At 32.1% G+C, this 5736-nt stretch overlaps 1 long non-coding RNA gene across 2 annotated transcripts; it reads left to right on the top strand.

Annotated features, from left to right (window-relative positions):
• The first annotated feature begins 722 nt into the window (after positions 1-722).
• Positions 723-5515, top strand: LOC132127474 (uncharacterized). Of its 2 annotated transcripts, XR_009427528.1 has the most exons (4): positions 723-1927; positions 2011-2126; positions 3245-3311; positions 5052-5515. It is a non-coding gene; the product is annotated as an uncharacterized LOC132127474 (long non-coding RNA). The 2 variants fall into 2 exon arrangements; XR_009427527.1 differs by having other exon boundaries at positions 723-2126.
• Positions 5516-5736: the final 221 nt, after the last annotated feature.

Genomic DNA, 5736 nt, shown 5'->3' with positions numbered 1-5736 from the left:
TTTATATATATATTTTATTATTATTATTATTATTTTGTATGATTCTTAAATTAGATTTTAATCATACATAGATTTTATTATTATTTTATTATTATATATTGCTAGGTTTTTGGCCAAAATTGAATGCTGCACAGCATGATCTTAATATTTTAATTAAGCAAAACCAAAATGAGATGACAAATTAAATTTAAATATTATTTTAAGATTATATAAAATGAATTAACTTTATATATATATATATATATATATATATATATATATATATATATATATATATAGAGAGAGAGAGAGAGAGAGAGAGAGAGAGAGAGAGAGAGAGAGAGAGAGAGAGAATGATTAAATATGTAATATATTTATTAGTGTTAAATATAACTACAATAATTTCACTTGAAATAATAAATTAATTAATTGTAAGAAAATAAGATTGATTATTAGATATTATTTGTTATTAACCATGATTTAATGTCTAAATATGATGAATTATTAAGTATGCTGTCAGATATTATTAAATAGTGTATTGATTTATAAATAAATAAACCAAGGTTATTATTAATTTATGCTTGTATTATTCTAATTTTAAGCATTGAATTAGAATATAATATGAACTAATATGAAGGTTATGCTCTTACGGGGCTTTATTAATTTATTTATAACAATGTTTTAAATTTTTTTTTAAATGTTCCTATTTCTAGTTTTAACTAGTTTTATACATCTGGCAGCTCTTCATGTCACAGTTACATGAATAAAACATTTATGTTCTTTATTGCTGTTATATTTTCAGATAAACTGATTGTTTGAAAAGAAAATGATGTGCTGTGGTGTTCCCTCATTGTGAATCAGGTTAAAGAGCCCCAGACCTGCAGGAAACACTCATTCACACATGCATACAGAGAAATATGAAATAAAAAGCTGCACATGCGTCTCATGAGAGCAGCTGCAGGTTAAACAGTGGCTCCTCTCAGTCAGTGATCTCCATGGTGTCAGCAGATCTCATTACACAGACAGGACAGAGACTTTCCATACCCACAATTAATGCAGCGTGGACCTCTGAGAGCAATCCCAAAATGCACTGCACTTTTTATTCCTTGTCAGATCAAATGCACACTTACAACACACGTTTTTTTTTTTTATTATTAGATTTATATAGTTTCTGAAGAAAATGTTTTTCTTGTGAAATATGAGTTGATTATTGATGTCTATTAACCCAAGTCCAAGAAATTCACATCAAAGTCTATACATTAATACAGTTCCATTCAGTTAAAGTGTAACACTTACTGTAATGTCTAGAGTAATAATCAACCACCACTAACTAGCAAAATAAAATACAAAATTATAAAAACATGAGCCTCTCTTGGAAAATCTCAGCAAGGCCTGAAAATGAGCATTTTAGAAGCTCGTTGTACAGTATTACAGGAAACGCTCTGCACTTCACAGAATGAGAGATCTTCTAGAAAGCTCTCCAGATAATTCTCCATCCCCTCACAAGTGCTTACCGGCTCTATTTCTGCCTGGTAAGTACCCTAGAGAGAGTGTGCAAGGGTCTCTGCGGTATATTGCTCTGTCAATATGCCTAATTTGCAGGTACACACGACTGGGATGAAGTCGCTGACAAACACAGGGAAGAAATGACGACTTTGTCATCATTTATTGTCACCTTTTTCCTTCTAGGATTCTCTTGTTCTTTACGGAGCGAGAGTTGTGTGGGTAAGTGTTGTGAGATGGGACTCGTTTAGAGACAGGTTGTCAATATATCAGTGTGTGAGTGTGCGTTTGCGTCTTCAGCAGGTAACGTCAGTTTGTCGGTGTCTGTCAGCAAGAACTCGACTCTGCTGGTTGACTGGAACAGCGGGAGCAAACAGACGACCCAATGTGCTCTGCTCGTCTCAACCGAAGGAAGACAGGAGATCCAGATACACCTTTTACCATGGTTAAATCTCCATGTACAGTTCAGTCTTTGACAGAGGCTGTGAAAAGTGTTTCAAGATCTTCAATAAGTGCTTTTTTTTCCAGGTCTGGATCGCTCCAGCTGGAAAACATGACAGACAATGGCAAACACTACTTCTTATGTACTTGTTTTGAACAATCGCAGGGACTCTTGTGCTCCAAGAACATAAGTTTTGTTATGGGTAATTTTATTTTGTGATAAGCAATGTACAGTTATAGTCTTGAAATCTCACAAATGCTCTAAAGCATCCTAATATTAAAATAGAAATTGTCATATCTAAAAGCCTAAATACTTTTATAATGCTTCATAAAATTATATATATATATATATATATATATATATATATATATATATATATATATATATATATATATATATATATGTAAATTGTAATATGTAACATAATTTGTTTATATAATATAACAATATATAACAATAATAATAATATAATAATAAATATATAATTATATACACAAGTATATGCACAAATATATTTGGCATAAACACAAATATATTTTTATATTTATTTATATAATTTGTCAGTAATTAGGATTATTTGACTATATGAAAGGGGAATTTCTATGTACTGTATAATCATGGTAACAGGTATTTATGAGATGATTTAGAAGTACTTTTATAATACTTTATAAAATAAAATTAATTTGTTTTTTTTTTCTAAATCATAATATAAAATGTGTAATATGTAATAACATAATAAATAAATATGATTATAAACAATATATTTATATGACTAGGATTACATTATTATTACTATTATTATTACTATATGCTATAGATTATTATTACTATATATTGTATAGTGAATATAGGTGAATTTATTAATGGATTATAATTATAAGTACTTTTGTAATGCTTTATAAAAATTATCAAATATAAATGTTATTACATGTATCATATTTTTCTAAATTATAATATATAATAAAAAAGAATATACAATTTATTTAAATAATATAACTACGGAATAATTAAATATAATTATGTACAAGAACATATACAAATATAATATGGCCTACCAGGCTGAATATGGCATGAACATAAATATATTCATTTATTTATATTTTGTCGATTAGATGACTATACTGTATATAATGCACATTTATGTTTGTAACTTTGGTAAAAGCTATTTATGAAAATATTTAATGGATTATGATGTATATCTAAATGCATTATATTGATTTATAAAATGATGCTATATTTTTTTTCTATCTTTTTGCTAAATCATAATATCTGATGCATTTATCAATAAACCCTATTTGATGAAGGTGTTTTTCCTCCCAGGCCCTGTCTCTGCACCGCCTCTGGTCCTGATGTCAGATACTCAGAGCTCTGCCAGTTACATCAGCATGTAAGTCTCCTTCCGGTTCAGGTTTTTCAATATTCATATCTGCTGTCATTACAGAAATAAGACTTGAGTACTGTCTTGTGTCAGGAGTTCCCTAGAAAACCACTAGAGGGCATCAGGACACAAGACACCAAAACAGATTGAAGATAGTTTGAGGCAACTACATTTTGATTTTACTAGATTATGAGGGATATGTTATGACGCTTTTACTGTATATACAATACTGTATATTGCTTTTTTTTTTTTTTTTTTGGAAACCGTGTATAAAATACTATCCAATGCAATTTAATTCAGCAATTAGTTCTTGTAAATAAAACCATATTATATTAACCAAATTTGTATACAAAATAAATTATCGGTAGACCAAATAAATAAACAAACTAACAATTAAATAAATAAATAAAAACCAGCTTACTCTCAGTTTTTGGAAATGCAAGAAGTCAATCGCAGTGCATTGTGGGATACAGCTTTCCATGCAGTATGTGTACTGTGTACAGTATGCAAATAGTCTGTATGCATGGAATCCCCAGATGACCTTCTGCATTTGCCTAAACGTGCAATACACAACAGAGCAAACACTGGCAAATGTGGAAAGGTCATGCAACTATTCATTCCTGTTTTGTGTACAAATAGTTGGCATATACAGTACTATATACTATACTATATTAAAGTTGGTATTCTCTTCCAAGTATATCAACTGAACCTGTTCATTGAAATGACTCATCTGAACTGATTCTCTTAAATGAATCGGATCACTTGCTTGTTTTACTGATTTATAACACCGAAAACATTTTCTGATGAAATTTATTCTTAAACACAGTGTCAATAAGGTTCTGTTTTCCTGAAGTGGATTTATTGGCAGTCAGAGTTTATCCTCTTTAAAGATAGAGAGGAAATAATCAAAGTGAATGCGTCACACAGATTCCCCCCGTAGAGATCTCTGTTTCTGCATTTCACACCTGGAAAAGTGTCATCATCTGCGTCACAGTATTTGTAATTTCTCCTATTTATTTAAAGACTGTAGTTTGCATCAAAGCATGCTTAGATAGAAGTCACTCTGTGGGCTGTAAACAAAATATTGCTTAGTCATAGGCTTTCTGTAAATGTTTAGGGAAGAGTTACGGGCTATTCCCGTTCATCTAAACAGGAAAGAGTCACTTGAGAGACCCAACTGGATCTTTTCAAAGATAGTTCACGATTAATCGTCAGAAATCTCCCTAAAGTGTTTTCATCTGCCTGCCTGGAAAGCAGCTTTGAATGGTATACTCTAATCACAAGGCCACATAATTACAGTCAGAGAGTGTGGCATCTGTGTTTAGACATGTTGGTGGTGTTTATTCGAATACTGATGAGGTTTAAAACTCAAAAGCACCCAAAAATATGACCCGTGATGTCGGCCCATCTCAAAGCAGCCCTTCTGTGGACAACACCTGCCGCTGTCTCATGGTTTATACACAAGCCTCGTCCACCCACAGCCGGCTGTTTACCCTCCGAGAGAGAGATCACAGATCGAAGCAATGCTTCACGGAGGTCGCTTTTGTTTATGAAGCTCGCATGTCATGTTCGGCTTTGTTTTGAGGCAGAAATGAAAGATAGAAAGTCAAACAAGGAGAGTTTAGATATCAAGCTGTTGCCCTCAATGGCACTAAAAGTGAATTTATTGTTGAAGGCAGAGTGCATCCAAAACTCAAAATCAAAATGTCGTTATTTAGAGAAGTACTGTGATTGTTTTGTGTTTTACAGGAGATGGTTGAGCAGCGGTGTGTTTGGAACGACTTTAGCAACATTTGTCATTATTCTAGTCTACATTATATACAGAAGATGGACGGGGAACGGTGTCTTCCAACTGCGTCTGAGATAAAGAAAGACTCGCCTGGGAATTTAAAGGAGTAGTTAACCCAAATATTAAAATGTGCTGAAAATGTATTTACTCTCAGACCATCCAAGATGTAAATGAGTTTGTTTATGGGAACAGATTTAGAGAAATGTAGCATTGCATCACTTGCTCACCAATGGATCCTCTTTAGTGAATGGGTGCCGTCAGAATGAGAGTCTAAACAGCTGATAAAAACATCATAATAATCCACAAGTAACCTACTCCACTCCAGTCCATCAGATAATATACAGTGAAGTGAAAAGCTGTGTGTTTATAAGAAATCCATCGTTAAGATGTTTAACTTTAAACTGTTGCTTCCAGCTAAACTATAACTCCACAATAACACTTCCTCCAGTGAAAAAGTGAATTTGAAATGAGTGGTTATCTCACATCAAAATCCACCCACATGTTTGTTTCGAACCGTTTTCGCTCAATCTGTGCATATTTCTCTCCTGATTCAGATCAGATGAATTTATCACTGGAGAAGTTAAAGTCTTAATAATGGATGAGGTAGAATGCTACATTTCTCCAAATCAGTTTTCTGATGAAAAA

The sequence above is a fragment of the Carassius carassius genome, chromosome 45 (genome assembly GCF_963082965.1).
Source record: "Carassius carassius chromosome 45, fCarCar2.1, whole genome shotgun sequence".
In the NCBI taxonomy this organism is placed as follows: Eukaryota; Metazoa; Chordata; class Actinopteri; order Cypriniformes; family Cyprinidae; genus Carassius; species Carassius carassius.
Note: the sequence above shows the minus strand (reverse complement) of the source record. Positions and strands in the feature narration are given on the sequence as shown.